At 35.5% G+C, this 17,608-nt stretch overlaps 1 protein-coding gene and 1 long non-coding RNA gene across 2 annotated transcripts in view; both read right to left on the bottom strand.

Annotated features, from left to right (window-relative positions):
- The window catches only part of LOC105035392 (E3 ubiquitin-protein ligase IPI1), a 62,989-nt gene that overhangs the window by 43,083 nt on the left and 2,298 nt on the right, over positions 1 to 17,608 (bottom strand). The gene's annotated exons all lie outside the window — the stretch shown is intronic.
- LOC140859163 (uncharacterized) lies at positions 9,282 to 16,813 on the bottom strand. Its single transcript, XR_012142635.1, has 3 exons — positions 11,986 to 16,813; positions 10,218 to 11,900; positions 9,282 to 10,124 (listed from the first exon to the last, which is right to left on the bottom strand). It is a non-coding gene; the product is annotated as an uncharacterized lncRNA (long non-coding RNA).

Here is a 17,608-nt window from a genome sequence, read left to right as displayed (position 1 = left end):
AAAATTGTTTTGACCATGATCATAGTTAGACTTTAAATTTCAGTTGCTAAATTTAAACTTTATCACAATCTGAAATTTTATGATTCATGATAAATTAATATTTTAATCGATTTTATTAGGGTGTATTGAACACAAATCAGTTGTTGACTTGGCCAAGCCTAATTGGATTAGGTTTTAAATTAATGTAATCCAAAATTGGATTATGATTCAAAATGTTGGCCCAAATCAAATTTAATATGTGAATTGGACCAAGTGTTGAATCTAAATCATAGTCAAATGACATTGGCTCAATAGTTAAACCAAAGTCATATATACACCCTACATGATCCTAGCAATTATGATTTTGACATAGGCATACAAATGATATTACAATTTGAATAACATGATATATTGTTTAAATGCACAATTCTTATGATATGCATATTCCATGGGATGTAAAATGTTAGGATATGCATGAGACCAATCTAAGACCCTCAATTAACAATTATATTAAGCTGTAGTATCAGGAATCACTTGCTGACCGATTTTCAAATTCGTTGATCAATTGATGTCTAAGACAAGTGCCAAAGATGATTATTTAATTAGGACCGTTTGCTTACCTAACCAACTTAGTGGTGTCTAAGGAAAGCAACGGGGAATCTCCCACCTCTTTACCTGATCAATTTGATCAATTAAGTTTCCTATTTGAATTGCTTAGTGTTGAAGACACTACATATACCTTCCTTCATGCTAAGTCAATAAAATATGTCAAAACCTGTAGTAAGTTTGTTATGCTATCCACAAGACTTGCTATGAAAATTGATATGATGCTGACTAAGTACATTTTGATGTTTATGGCATATTCGAATAGTGTTGTCTTATTATACTATCCACAAGGGTAGCATTATTCAAATATGACTATGTAGAAATGAAGTGTCGAACTTAATTAAAACACTTTAGTTTGTTGTACTATCCACAAGACTATAAATATTCTAAAGACAAGAGAATTGTTGGAAATTGTATGAGATACAATTGGTAAGAGTTGCCTATCCTTGAATTCATAAATGCTTATTGTGCTATCCACAAGATGTTTATGAGGACTAAAGATCTCAACCCCACTTAGAAACAAGATTATGTTTCTCATTTTTCATACTTGAGGGCTATGAAATTCGTTAAAAAATATGGAAGACACAATTAGACAAAAGACCTAATCTAGTTGTGCATGTCATCATGAGTTATCCACTTATATTTTGTTCTTGTACTTGTAAATTTAACTGCATAATGACATCCTCACTTTCACTGCGTGGTATTCTTGATGCTAACAAGTTGACCAAACCAAATTATGTGAACTAGTTGAGAAACTTGAGAATTGTTCTCGCACAGAAGAAAATCTCCTATATTCTGGATATCTCTGTACCCAACTCGATCGTAGAAGATGCTACTAAGGAGGACATGACCACATATAAGATGTGGCAAGATGACAGTGTGACTGTCAAATTCATCATGCTTGCCTTTATGAGCAATGAGCTTCAATGGCAACATAAAGGTATGAATGTTCAGTCCATACTTCTCAACTTAAAGGAGTTGTATAGAGAACAAAGCTGAACTACTAGATATGAGATATCTAAGCAGTTATTCCATGTCAAGATGAGTGAAGACACATCCATGCAGACCCATGTCCTTAAGATGATCGACCTAATTACTCGATTAGGTCAATTGGGTTTTGCTATAGATGGTGAGCTTAGTTAGAATTTGATCCTGCAATCACTTCCTGAATCCTTCTCACAGTTTGTCATCAACTTTCATATGAACAAACTGAACACAAGCCTGCCTAAACTGCTAAATATGTTAAAGACAGCAAAAAACCATTTCAAAAGTGAAAAGGCACCAGTTCTTCTTGTAGATAAGATCTCCAAGAAAAAAAGAAAAAAGAAAAAAAGGTTCAAAGAAAAAGACGAACCCTAAGGCTAGCATCTCCAAGAAGAAGACGAAGAATGTCTCCACCAAGGGTACTTGTTTCCACTATGGAAAGGATGGGCACTGAAAGAGGAACTGCAAGCATTACCTTACAAGTTTGAAGCAAAAGGAAACAAGTATTACTAAAGGTTTGTATATGATACAAGCAAATTTATCATTAGATACTTCAAGTTCAAATTCTTGAGTATTAAATACTGTTTGTGGTTTATACCTTTGCAAATCATTGCAAAGACTGCAAGGAGTAAAGAAACTAAATGAAGGTGACTTCATGCTGTTCGACGCTAGTGAAGAATCCATCCAAGCCGAAACTGTAGGAACCCTCTTGTTGAAGCTGCCTTCGGGCAAAATTTTGAAATTATAGGACTGTTACTATATACCTAGTATTATTAAAAATATTATTTCTGTCCCCATGTTGTTAGAATATGGTTTTAAAATAAAAGAAAAAGACAATAGTTGCTCTATTTATCTTTTTAATGAATTTTATGGTAATACTTTTATAGATAATGGTCTTTTATTCTTGTCACTTAATGATAATGTTCTTCATGTTGGTCAAATGAAGAAGAAAAGACAGAAGATGTGAATGTCATGTATCTTTGGCACTGCTGACTTGATCATATCAATGAGTCGACGATTAACAAGTTATACAAAAAAAAAAGTTCTTTGATCCTTACAATTTTGAATCATATAGAACTTGTGAATCTTGTCTTATGGATAAGATGACCAAGACTCCATTTACTAGACATGGAGAAAGGATGAGTGACTTATTGGGCCTAGTACAGACGGATGTTTGTGGCCCAATGTCAACTCAGGCCAGAGGTGCTTACTCCTACTCATCACATTTATTGATGATATATCAAGATTTGGATATGTGTATTTAATGAAATACAAATCCAAAGCCTTTGATAAGTTTAAAGAGTATCAAAGAATGATTGAGAAACAAACTGATAAAAGTATTAAAGCTCTTCGATCAGATCGAGGAGAGGAATACTTAACTAGTGAGTTTCTTAATCATCTTAAAGATAATGAAATTATCTTTAAATAGACTCCTTACACTCCACAATTAAATGATATTGTGGAAAGGAGGAATCGCACTTTATTAGATATGATGCAATCCATGATGTACTTCACAAATCTTCCGATCTCTTTTTGGAGATATGCTCTTGAGACCGTAGTGTACATTTTAAACAAAGTACCAACTAAATCTGTTACTAGCACTCCATATGAGATATGAAAAGGAAAGAGGTCCGATCTTAAACATCTTAAGATTTGGGACTACCCTTCTTATGTCAAGATACTGAGGGACATAAACTTAGTGCTAGATCAGATAAATGCAGATTTGTAGATTATCCTAAAGAGAGTATAGGATATTACTTCTACCATCCTACTCAACAAAAGATATTTGTTAGTAGGCATGCTTTCTTCCTGGAGGAATTTATCCAAAAAGAGGACAGTAGGAGGACAGTTGAACTTGAGAAAGTTTAAGACCTACGATCTATCCAAAAGCAACATGTAGATAGTCCACAAGTTGATCCTTAATCTGAAGTGCCCATTATTGAGGCACAACCACCACACACACCTCTCTAAAGGTCAAATAAAGTACGATAATATACCACTCAAATATGGGTTTATCATTGAGAATGACAATGTTCCATACATCATTGAGAATGATGATCCCACAACCTATTTGGATATAGTCAAGAGTAGTGACTCTGACAAATGGCTTCTGGCAAAAAGCTTCAGACAAAGACAAGATGTTGACTATAAAGAAATCTTTTTGTCTGTAGCCATACTCAAGTCTATTTGGATTTTGCTTACTATAGCTGCATATCATGACTATGAGATCTGGTAGATGGATGTCAAGACTGCCTTCCTCAATGAAAATCTTGAGGAAGAAGTCTATATGACTCAATCAAAGGGATTTATCTCCAGTGGAAGGGCAAATCAAGTATGCAAGCTAAAAAAATTCATTTATGAATTAAAGCAGACATCGAGGAGTTAGAACATCCGTTTTGATGAGACAGTCAAATCGTTTGACTTTATTAAAAAAGTGGATGAATATGTGTTTATAAAAAAACTAGTGGGAGCGCCATTGTCTTCTTAGTCTTGTATGTGGATAATATACTGCTCATTGGGAATGATATCCCTACGTTGCAATCGGTCAAAACTTAGCTATCACAAAAATTTTTTATGAAAGACTTGGGTGAAGCATACTATATACTTGATATAAAGATCTATAAAGATAAATGTAAAAGGATGCTAGGTTTGTCCCAATCTGGGTACATAGATCTAGTGTTGAAAAGGTTCAACATGGATGAGAGTAAAAAAAATTACATACCCATGAGTCATGGCATATATCTCTCTAAGAAGATGCCTCCTAAGACACCTGAAGAGAGAAAGAAAATGAGTTCTATTCCTTATGCTTCGACTGTAGGATTAATTATGTATGCTATACTATGTACCAGACCTGATGTGGCTTATGCCTTAGCCATTGTCAGCAAATTTCAGACAGATCCAGGAGAAGATCATTGAAAAGCTGTGAAAAATATTCTCAAATACTTGAAAAGGATTAGAGATGCTTTTCTCATTTATGGTGGATCTGATCTGAAATTAGAAGACTTTACAAATTCTAGTTTCCAATCTGATCCAGATGATAGCAAATCCATATCAGGATATATATTTACTCTATATAGTGGTGCAATGCGTTGAAAAAGTTTCAAACAACAGACTGTAACTGACTCAGTTACTGAGACAGAGTACATTGCTACTAGTGAGGCTGCTAAGGAAGCAGTCTGGATGAAGAAGTTCATCTCAAAGTTGGGTGTGGTTCCTGAGATTGTATATCCTATGCCATTTTACTGTGATAACACTGGAACTATTGCTCAAGCAAAGAAACCAAGATCTCATCACAAATCCAAGCACATCCTAAGGTAGTTCCACTTCGTTCGGAAGATTGTCGAAAGATAAGATGTGATCGTAGAGCGAGTTGACACTAAGAACAATATAGCGGATCCATTCACTAAGATCTTGTCACAGCAGTAATTTGATCGCCATCTAGATTGCATAGGCATCAAGTATAAAGATGACTAACTTTAGTGCAAGTGGGAGATTGAAAGAATAATGCCCTATAAGCCAATCACATGAGTGATTCGATATGATATTTTTCTATATTTTATCTTCCAAACTCAGATATTTGACATTAATTATTAATAAAATTAGACATTTTGTTTCATTATATGCTGCATCTTAATACTTGTTTAAGATTATAATGAACCTCATAAGTTAGGACAATGGTTTTAGGACCATAATGAAATCATGTCAGTGAGACCTAAATCCTTAATAGCCTTAATCTAAAAAAAAATTTCAGTCATAGGATCATTGAGTCAGAGATCAATGATACCAATAAAACTGGCACATCTTGTGTATGCTCGACAGAAAGGATAGTTGATATCACAATCACTTGTGTGGTGACACTAATACGAAGATGTGGGTGCTCGTTAGAGAATGAGTTCACTGAATTGACCAAACGAAAGAATATCTGATAGAGCTTTATATGCATGTCAGCTGGTTGTTCTCTAGTGGGAGTAGTGCAAGTGATCCTTAGACCTGAGATCACCATAGTACCTTTTGTATATGAAGCTATGTTTTGGTTCATTTCCTAAACTTGACTCTTTGGGCCTTGTATGGGGTGTCCTAGACATAGTAAAGTATGCATGAAGGTTGTGAGTGGTTAATAAGGAATCGATCACTCCTTATAAGAGGAGTAAACATCCTATATGATCTCATAGGCTGATGATTCAAAAAATCTTGGGTCAAAACAGAATAATAATTAGAAAAATTTTTAATGTATCATCAACCGAATCATCATCTTCTGATTGAGATATATATAGATAAGTATTTAGGCTTGACATGATTTCATGCCCATAGCTCATCTGGAATGTATGATCGAAAGATTGAATTGCACGGTAACTCGCTACTGAAAGGTATTTTTAGTATTTCTACCAAATTCATGTCTTTCGAATAATCATGACATGTTGCTAAACATCAATCTTAACTTGTGGACTCACAAGAATTAAAAGAGTTTAATTCAAAAATTAATTAGAAAGTATTCTGATTAATTGATGCATTTGGGCTGACCAATCGGATTGGTTTAGGTCATGAGCTTGAGTCCACTGCTGGCTAGATATGGAACCTAATGGATCACACACTTTGAGATTTGATCATAAAATGATCTAATTGGATTTATTATAAATCCTATGAGTTTAATTAACTTACTAGCATATGAATTAACCCAAGTACCCAATTAAGTTTAGTTCAAAGATGTTTGAGCTAACTCTAATCTAATGCCTTGACCTAATCGGATTAGGTTTAATTTTTTGTTTCCTAAATAGGCTGAACTTTATCACATGGAAGAGCTCCATGTGAAACCAACTCTTCCTCCACGCCACCACACTTTATTCCATGCTAAAAAATAAATGTCGCCCCATAATACATGGCGCCCAGAAGGACTCATACATGGTGCCCAGAAGGAAGAGTCCTTCTGGGCTACTCCTCTTAACAACTTGCCTCTTATTTCCACAGTATTTTTAATGGGATGCGCCATATGATGGTGCTTTGGCTTCTAGGTGCAGAAGAGAAGGAATCCTTCTTCATGAAGTCTCTTCCATGCCTAACTAACTTCTCCGGTGAATTAATTCACCGCATGAGTGAAGAACGCCAAGGAAAGTGTTTCAAGCGTCCCTTCTTACCTTATTTAAAGGGGGCGCTCCTAAGGGATTGGCATGCATTCCTTAGTGGATTAGGCGTGGGCTCTTGTGAGGAAAGAAGGAAAAAATCAGAAAAGGGAGGAAAGAAAGAAAAAAAAAAAAGAGAAAAATAGAAAGAAAAGATGAGAGAAAAAGGAAAAGCAAACGTTGCTAATCCTAGGGTTCAAATTATCCAAAAGTTGGATTTCTGAATCAGATCTGGGTGGTGAGATCTTTTGAGAAAAGATTTAGGTGTGGTCTAAGTGGAGGTTTGAAGGCTATCAAGCTGTGGTGCAATCTGTTCTTGAGAAAAAAAAAACGACAATGAACTTGTGAAGAAAGCTGCAGTACTACATCAAATTGGGAAGGACTCTGATCAATTCCGCATGGATCACCGTTGGAGGACATCTACTTTGATGTCTTGTGAAGATCATCCTAGCACCGGATCGTCATCTTCAAAAAGATATATTTTCTACCTTATGCTTGATTTGTTTGATTGAAATCTACAAGGTGCTCCTGAGGTTTGTGTTCGATTAGGATGTTTTAAGAGTTAAAACTTGTAAAAATTTTTTGAAAGTTGTATTCCACTGTGCAATCGGAACCCAACAAAAGATACGCCAACATTTAGCATCAGCCTAGAGCTGAACTCATTTCTGTTACAGCTCCGTGGTCTTTTGCTATATGGGGAATGGATATTCTGAGACCCTTTCAAATGGCCATAAGGCAAAAAAGTTTTTTTGATTGTCGCTATTGATTATTTTACCAAATGGATAGAAGCTGAATCTCTGGCACAAATTACTGAGAAAAAAATGCAAGATTTTGTATGGAAATCAATTATTTGTCATTTTGATTTTCCTCGAGTTATAATCACTGATAATAAACGACAGTTTGATAATCAAAGTTTTAAAAATTTTATTCTGAGATCTACATAGATCAAAGATTTACTTTGGTTGGACATCTATGATCAAATGGGAAAGTCGAAGTCACAAATAGAACTATCCTTCAGGGCCTGAAGATAAGGCTCATTGAGGCTAAAGATCTTTGGGCTGAAGAACTTTATAATGTTCTATGGGCATACAGAGCTATACCTCGGAAGCCAATTGAAGAAACACCTTTAAAACTCACTTTCGAAACAGAGGCTATAATACCAGTCGAGATCAATCTACCTACGATCAGAATAGAAAATTTTCATGAGAAAAATAATTCAGATCGATTGAGGACCGATCTCGATTTACTTGAGGAAACTTGAGAAAGAGCCCAGATTCGCATGGCAGTTTACAAACAGAAAGTGGCCAGATATTACAACTCTCGGGTAAAACCTAAAATTTTTCATAAAGATAATTTGGTTCTCCGACAAGTTGAAGTCTCGAAGCCTATGGAGCAAAAAAAAACTCGCTCCAAATTGAGAAGGATCTTATCGGATTATCGAGGTGATCCATCCAGGAGCTTACCGAATTAAAAATCTGGATGGTACAATCATTCCGAGAACATAGAATATTGAAAATCTCAGAATGTACTATCAATGAAATCTTTCAATAAAGCATTCGATCTCTGTCCTAACGAAGACAAAGTTCTGATCAAAAATTCCATTGAAGAATTATTCATCATCCAAACTAGATCGGTAAAAACCAATCAAACAAGGATGATGATAAGTGAAAATCTTGTTTGACGATATCATGTCGATCGAGAAGAAATAAATCTATCCCAACAAGGTTAGTATGTCTGACCAAAATAAGGATGAGAAAAAGATTCAGGTGTCCAAACGAGATCGGAAAAAGCCGAACTAAGACTACAAAAATTCCAATCAAATTAGGATAAAATGATGTGAGACACCCGATCTCCGGATTGGATCTCACAAGATGATGTGAGACATCCGATCTCCAGATTGGACCTCACGAGATGTGGTGAGATATCCGATCTCTGGATTGGACCTCACGAGATGACTGTGAGACATCCGATCTCTGGATTGAACCTCACGAGATGACGTGGAACATCCGATCTCCGGATTGGACCTCACAATATGACATGGGACACCCAATCTCCGAATTGGGCTTCAAATGAAAACCACCTATTGGGCTTCAAATAAGAAACACCTAATTTTCCAAAACAAATTTCGCAAACAGCGAAATAGACTCAATCCGATGAAAAGGCACTCAGATCTATAAATCGGATTTCACTACATCAGTTTAAAGCGATGAATAACAAAGATCACAGAAAGGCAACACAGGTCACAAATCCATAGATAAAAGAACCCGATCTGCCACTCCGAACTCAGATAAAGGTACTTTCGAAATCTTTACGATGAATTATGAGATTAATTTATCTCTAATTAGTTGATCTGATTCAGTTCATTTCAATGACAAACTTGTTAAGGTTAATCACATTGACTTCGTTATTAGCTCGATTGAGAATAGTTAATATTTGGTTACTTATCTAACCAAAGCTGAATTATATATACTCATAATTATCTGATCGAAGTCAGAAAATAACCATCTGTCGTGAATGACGATATTTTTCAAGACATCAAAATCCAAATCGGATCATCCAAGATCGATATTAGTTAAAGAGAGAAAAATATTGACATTGAAAAATTCATTTCATTGATGTAAGAAATTTTATAGAAGCCCACGGGCTAATACAAAAATTTGAAAAGGGAAAAAAGAGATAATTCAGGCCTTAGCCTAGGAATTATTTGTCGGAGGAGCTGAGATAAGATCTTTGTTGACTGATTCCTTCGAGACAGCTTTAACGACGAGGACCTCAGCCAGACTGGCTAGAACTTCAGTCGGAGGAACTTCAATGGAAGAAGTGGTAGAAAGCTTCGTAATGCGGACCCCAGCAGCTATCCCAGAAGTCACTTCAACTGTTGCTTCCAAAGCTGCTTCCATTGTGACTTTGCTGAGGTTAAGGTTTGGAAAGAGCATCATAATTAAACTCCTACCGCTCAAAAGGCCATAATCGAAAGCTCCTTCTGAGGCCTCCATAACCTCATCCTGAAAAGCGTCAAAATTCTTATAATCTTCGATAATCCTTGTCATCCGCTCTATCTTTATCAAGTTGTCTCTGATATGAGACAAGAACTTCATCGCATTTTTCAATCACCGACTCGGCCTCCTTCAGCTTGGCCTCCAACTCGGAGATCTTCTCTATTTGTTTTTTGCAGCTTGTGATCTTTATCATTCATCTGGCGATGGTTGTCCAGAAGCTGCTTATTCTTCTCCTTGATGGAGTCTATTTTTTCCTGGAGCTTTTTCTTCAGCCCCTCCATCATTTTGCCTTCTTTGCAGCCTTCTTTTCTGCTGCCTTCTTAGCCTCCTCAATCGCTTTTTTGGCCTCTTTCTCGGCCTTGAGCCTCTCTTTCAGGAACTTCTTATTTTCAAAGAACCATGTCAAGTGCTCATTGAGGAACTTGAAATACATGGCCGACTGCAAAAAGAAGGATATAGTCAGGTTGACAAACAACCGATGTAAAAAAAAAAAGAAGAAAAGAGCAGAAAATAGAAAAGAATGAAGTCTCACATCCATAATACTGTTGAATCCATAATTCATTACTTGCTCTAGGAAAAGGTCCCACCTCCGAGCATCCAGATCCTTTTGGGGCATCATTGTACAGAGCAAATCCTTGCCCAGTCTAGGCATCTCCAGAAGTGATGCCTTCACCAAATCGATCTTTTTCGATGAGGAAGATGGCGGTTTGACATCAAAAGTTTGGGACCTTGGACACTGATCGATTGGTTGAGCTGACTTGACCGATGTTAAAGGAGATACTGGAGAAGGCATCTACTTAAGGTGTGTAGATTCTTTTAGGGACAGACGAGCCACCTCAGCAGATTGATCAGTTGATTTCACTGATGGTACAGCAGAGATCGAAGCAGCATCTATGTCCATTAATATTGCCCCAAATGATGATCGAAGGGTAGCCGATTTTGGAGGAGCAGTCTCCTTACTTTTCTTGGAAGCAGGCTGATCAGTTAAATCCTACTTTCTCTTCTTTGAGTCAGCTAGCCTTTATCTGTTGAACTTCATTATTACTGCTATGTAAGAAAAAAGATTGTTAGAAAAGAAAAATGATAGAACATGGAGTAACGAATAAAAGAAATTAATGTCAGACTTATCCTGGGGAGAGATCTGATTGATGCCAGCATCAAATAAAGACTGGTCGGACACCAGTAGGCTCAAATTGGGTACTTTCATATCCAGAAGTTCTGCAAAAGCCTTCTCGTCTCCAGATAATATTTCGTTATTTGAGTTCCATTTGGTTTCAGGCTTACCCCATTTATAACTAAAAACCCATAGAACATCAGAAGAAAAATAAAGAAAAAACAATTTTTCCAATTGTGTATTGAAGAAAGAAGAACAGGGCCAAATTTACATTTAGGCCGAGGTGAAAAATACAACCAGTCTTTTTTGTAAGGATGTTTCTTTAGGACAACTAGCGCCCTAAAGAGAGAGATCCTAAGTTCTATAGCTAAAAATTTGCAACAGATGATGAATACTATGATCATCCTAATAGCATTGGGAGTGATTTAAGTTGAATGGAGTCTATAGAATTCCAAAACATTATAGAAGAAAAGATGTAAGGAAAATCGAAGTCCAGATCGAAGTGCCTCATCGTTAAATGCGACATAACCTTCTGAAGGTTCAGTAATCCTACCATCTTGACCTGGAGCTACAAGCTGGAATTCTTCAAGAATTAAATATTTTTCCCTAAATTTTTGAAGATCAAGATCATTCCAGACAGATTGTTCAATACTTGAGCCAAAATAATCCAAAATATCCCTTATAAGAGATTCTAGATTATCCCAACCTGAGGTACTGATCTCAGCTGTTGCTCGAGATGAACTTTCCATCTCAAACTCGAGCAGTGGTTGGATCGACTGAAGTATCCGATTGCCCTGACTTATCTCATTACTACTATCAGAAGATATTTTTGAAAAGAAAGAAGAAAGCAAAAGTGAATGGGAAAAGAAAAGCAGACAAAAAAAGAGAAAAAAATGGGAGAACTGTCCAAAAAAAGGGAAATAAAGATTGTAGAAACCTAAAATCTCAAATTTGCATGACAAAGAAGCCGAAGACGAAGAGTCTACCTAATAGGTAAAGAGGAGGATCTGATGAAGCTTTTAAAGGATTTCTTTGCTTATTTTTTCTCCGGCTTCAGTGACTTTGGGGGGTCTCTTCTCCGATATCGATGATGTTGGGGCTCTGAAAAAATTTTAGTTAGTCTTTCATGCGAAGAAAACAGTAAAATGATTTTTGGATAGAATACAAACTTATTTATAAAACTTACCAACAGTCTAAATTGATTTGATATGCCATTGGATCATACAACTTGTTGGTTATCTAACGGTTCTGCAGAGAGTCGTTTCGACGCACCTCTTCCTGATCAAGCCATGCAGGCAAGATCCATGTGATAGCTAAAACGGCCAATTACAGTATGACACCTAGCACACACGCATCAGGGACTAGCCGTCCAAATAATTGCGAGCTTCCGATTTTCTAAGCACTCATCATTACTAAATCCAACAAATCATTTTCGAGAAACAGTGTCGCTTCGAATAATTAAAAAATTAATACTTTCAACTGTCAACAGTACGGAGCATTTATGACAACAATACAAGTCAAATGAGATCTCCTGAAGAGACTTTCCACACCTGATGTGATCTGAAAAGTGAGAGGCATATATTAGTACACGTTATACAACCTCATTTAGACATGTGGCAATAAATTATCATCTGAATCATAAATGTTCCTCCAGGTGATATCGGCCATTTATTGATCTGCTTCTTTAATCTGACATTTGATCGATCTATCTTGCCCAGAGCAATTCTTAAAGTATAATACTCAGTTCAGCTAGTTATCGATCTAAGCTATCACGTCGGTGAAACACCGATGTACCGTCAGAATGTAGACGGTTATCTGGCAATTGTCATCCAACTAAGCATTAGCTATCTTTCAGCTATACTAAAGCCAATCACCAAATGGGCAAATGCCCCACGATCTCTATACAACTAGCCATTCTGTCATAATAAACTCTTCTAACGGCCTAACAAACTCTCCTAACGGCCTAACAATCTGAGCAGGCCTCCTCACCCCCTCTATATAAAGAGGAGTAGGGTACCCTCCGCAAGGTAAGTCAAGACTGATAAAGTTGAGACTCTGTTGAATCATTTTCAACTCCCCCACTGAAAGGAACAAGAGTTCTCTCTCCATTTGTCTACAATTTCCTCTATCATCCTTCTATTCTCCTATTTCCACAACCTATTCTCAAGGCTCTATCTGACTAAATCATCGGAGAGTCATAATTCAGAGGATACCCCACCGGTTTTAAGACTTTCTTTGCAGGATTTGTCATGGACTTCATCGAATTCAACCCAGAAGCATTCCAATTTAGTCCAAGACCGATCTAGTTCGGAGCCTTACAGCAACAAATTGGATGAAAAAAATTCACATCCTTATTTGTTTTAAATGGACACGGATACAAATCAGATACTAGAAATATAGATATAAATACGGATATAAGTCGCATAATTAAACTTCATGAGCACAAAATCAAAAATATTACTAAGTGGATTGTAAATCAAGTTAATAGCACATTAATATAGTTATAAATTTCTTTTAAAAGTTAATGGATGCTATAAAAAATTAAATAAGATTACAACTAAAATCAGATATTTGAATACAGATCGGATACTTATCTATTTATGTCCATATCTATTTTTCTTTGACAAATATGGATACGGATGGATATTAGTCGGATACTCAAATTTCTATCCATATCCGAATAAATTCAGATATGAAAACGGATCCAGATGGATATCATCTAGTCCACTTTCACCCCTAATATTAGCTCATGCAATTAGGATACAGCTCTCCAAAATTTCCTTATAATGAAAAGAATTTAGACACTAGGTAGGAGGCATGATAATTTGACCTTAACATGACACCGCTACTACATTTATATCGGTCAACTTTATTGATCAAATTGCAATCCAGATTGAATTGCTAACAACCAGCTCTTGACCTAACATTAAGCTTCTATGAAGTATCAAATATGTAGTGAAGGTAGCTTTGGTCAAGAGAGGAGCCTACAATGAAAACTGAAAGGCTAGCTAACTAGAAGGAAAAACTACCATATTAAGGAGGGGGGGGGAGAAAAGCTCATGCAACCAGGAAACACTCTTCTAGATTTCCCCACAATTTGAAGAGTCTAGGCAATAGAAAGGAGGCAAGGTGCAATACGGAGTTGCATTTGTATTTAAGGGACATATTATAAGCCAAAGAGTGGAACTAAAACAATTCTATGATTTTTAGAATGAAATTACCAAAAAAAAAAAGAAAGAGTTTTCTTGGGGAAAAATGATACAATAAATAAGATGTATGGGCTACAAATAGATTGATCAAATCAAATAAATTCAACAATTAGGAATACAGACATATGAGTAATAAAGTAAAAAGGCAGTGCTCCAAATTTTCAGGAAGAAAAGAAGGAAACAAACATATGCAATGATTTACAAATATTATAAGATGACAGCATTCACTTATTTGGCAGGTGCTGCTTATTCCAGTTGTTCGTTCCACACAAGGAATGAAATATTATTTGTCATGTTAATACATATTATAAGCTTGCAAAGTCAAATTATGCTGAGACTGAGCTTGCAATGACACAGAGATATGCAACAATATACGATATGGTTCTAGCATTCTATATCATACTAGGTAAGTCCCTTTTTGGGCATCGAGACTAACTTGAATTGCTTTTCTAGCAGAAAGTAGATAAGCATTAAACATCAATAGATGACATGATCCATCTGTCTTAAACAAACTAAAGAGATGCCAATAAGCATGACTAAGGAAAAGATAGCATTATGTTAGATCAAACAAGAAAAAGAAATTCGAGTTTCATAGTGGAAATGAAATTACATTCAATGGAAAGTAAAAGTTACTACAATGTTGTCAACATGGGAAAGGAGTGATATGCATGAATCAATGATATAATTAATGAGAAGATGATACAAAGCAAGCTGCAACAAACAGACCATCTACATATCAGTCTATATTGAAGTTTAGCACACCTAGACACTACAATCTAAGCATTACTAAAAGATACAAGCCAGTATTATGGGTACATCATGTGCACACCTTGTATTATGACAACTCTTTGGCACCATAATGTGTATCATAATTTAGATTTGCATTCATCAACCTCTGCATTTTCTAAAACACAGATCCGAGATTAAGAAATCAGGTAAACTGGTACTTTTAAAGAAATCAGGTACACTTTGGTATTTCCTAGTCATCAGTATCAACCAAGTTACTCATCTCATTTATATTTCCACAGTAATTGCATTTGTATAACCTATTTCCACTTTATTGATCTATAGGTCCATTATCCTTTAAGGGTTTATTCCATATTTACAATTTAGAATTTAACATTTGCATGTTCTCATCAACCGAATCTATATCATTTGCTTACACCATCTTATATCTTCCTAAATACAAGTACAAATTTGGCGCAAGCCCACATACTCACTAGTCTCAAAAAAATTACCTGTGAAGCTTGCCATGGCGTCAGCATCTTCGCATCAATTGAACCTATATCATTGGCCTACACCATGTTATTTCCTCAAATACAAGTTTGGTGCAAGCCCCTATTAGTCATTAGTCCCACAAAAATTACAAGTGCAGCTTGCTGTGGCATCAGAATATTTTCCTCAATAATGTCAATGTAACTTTTATGCACATTCTTTTCCCTTGCAACAAATCACCAATATTTAACCTGAATTTGATAACAAACCCCCATTTTATATTGAATTATAAGTTAACAACCATTTTACAAAATACTAGATGAAATTAGCAAAGCCCTCAACATATATGAGTATATCATTTGACAAGATAGCTTTTGTCAGCCCCAACCACACAAAGAATTCAAACATATCATTTCCCACTACAGGGGAAGTGTCTCTTACAAAAGAGATGAGAGAGATAAGTGGTGCATGGATAGTAGATAATCTGCACAAGCATTGGACCTTCTAAGCATTATTCTTTAATTCTTAACTATTGAAAGTGCTAAAAATAGAATAAACTATTGGTATCTATAGTCAAAGACAGTTTGAGTTATATAATTTTGCTTGTAAGCAAGTCAATAAGTGTTACTAAATAAATTTAGCATCATTAAAGAAAGAAGTATTGAATCATGGATTCAGGTATCAAGCATACCAGCCCATACAAGCCACCCTAGATCTACGCCTAGTAAACCCTATACGATTAAGTGTCAAGCTTAAAGGGACTTATGTGCCTTTTTTTGTATGTACTCTATAATACCAACTCCCATAATGTGACCGTAAGTGAGACGTCTGTGACCATCCATGTCCCCGAACCCACGTTCCATCTACCGCACTATCAGCATTTCCCACCCTGCATTGGTTAGAGGGGGTGGCTGTTAATCATGATGTGGAAGGTTCAAATCCCTCCTCTTGCATTATCATTTATTTATTTAGATAGGTTTTACCTTTTCCAAAAAAAATAATAATAACAGACATGCAAGACATTTGCCATGCTTTGGTTTTGCTTAAAGTCATGCCACTGATACCTTGTGTCAATACAAAACATATTATGACACATAGCATACCAACATATAACCAATAAGGAATTATATCTCAATTCATAAAATATTGGGTCAAATAGAATAATCGATATCATGTTTGCAATGCACACACTATACATGTGAGTGTGATATATTTATGCATGGTCCTTTGAACCTGCAACATTAGATCATCACTTGGTCTCACATTCAGAATACTAGCCAGATTTACCAATATTGGTAATAAGAACTCATGCAATTAATATGTGCTATACAATACAATTTAAAGGAAGCCAAATTACATCAAGTACATTTTACAAGGCATTAGAAACATTTAGTTGAGTTGGTTTGTAGGTTCGTGAGTTGTGTAATGCCTTCCCTACATTTGCACTGCTCATTCCTATATACTTGCTGCATTGATTAGAGTGTTGAGTGCAAGTTTAACACTTATTGCCATCTTTGGTTGTCAGAAATTGAAATCAGGATTGTCTACCTATTCCCAGGATATCCGTTCCTAGGAGTCAGCACAAATGACTGATTTGGATTTCTATGTTTGGCTAATCGAGATAATTTGAGTGAATTAAACAATTCTTGAAATATATTCCAATCTGCATAAAATAGACTATAAAATTATTATAATATTATGATATAATTATTCACCATTACATAATCATACATCATAATGGATGTTATGATATTAAAATACAATAATATCTTATTATTGTTATATATTGTTTTTAATGCATTCTTATATTGTAGTATCTAGTCTATAAAATAAAATGTATCATATAATTTAACTATATGTTTAATAATATATGGTTCATAGAATTATATATTATATTAGATAACATATGATTGTTTTATATGTGATAATATATTTTGTTATAGTAATTAAATCATATGCAATAAATAGTATATGTTATTATACTAAAATTATATAATTTATATTATAAGAAACCTCTTTTTTATTATTGCTCAGGCTCATATCCAACCCCACCCCTCCACATACCCTCCCCCTGGGGATCCTTTTACCCCTTTTATGGTAATTCAATAACCACTTAAGTCAGCATTTTTGTGTCTAAATCACCTGTAAATCATGGTGATGGACTAAAATGGAAAACTAATACCCATTCCCAATTCTCATTTTTGATTCCTATTCCAACAAACACAATGTGGCCTATAATATGAAGCACTGTAACACTTCTACAAAAGCCTAAATTAAATACCCCTATCCAGATTTGCAATAGATATTCTCTTATTCTCTATTGTCAATCCTATTTGCCTCCTTTTACCCTATTAAATCCACTATCCCTTTTGTGAGGTTTTGGTC

The sequence above is a fragment of the Elaeis guineensis genome, chromosome 7, assembly GCF_000442705.2.
Source record: "Elaeis guineensis isolate ETL-2024a chromosome 7, EG11, whole genome shotgun sequence".
Classification (NCBI taxonomy): domain Eukaryota; kingdom Viridiplantae; phylum Streptophyta; class Magnoliopsida; order Arecales; family Arecaceae; genus Elaeis; species Elaeis guineensis.
The sequence above is the reverse complement of the archived record's forward strand: the minus strand, read 5'-3'. Positions and strand labels throughout refer to the sequence as shown.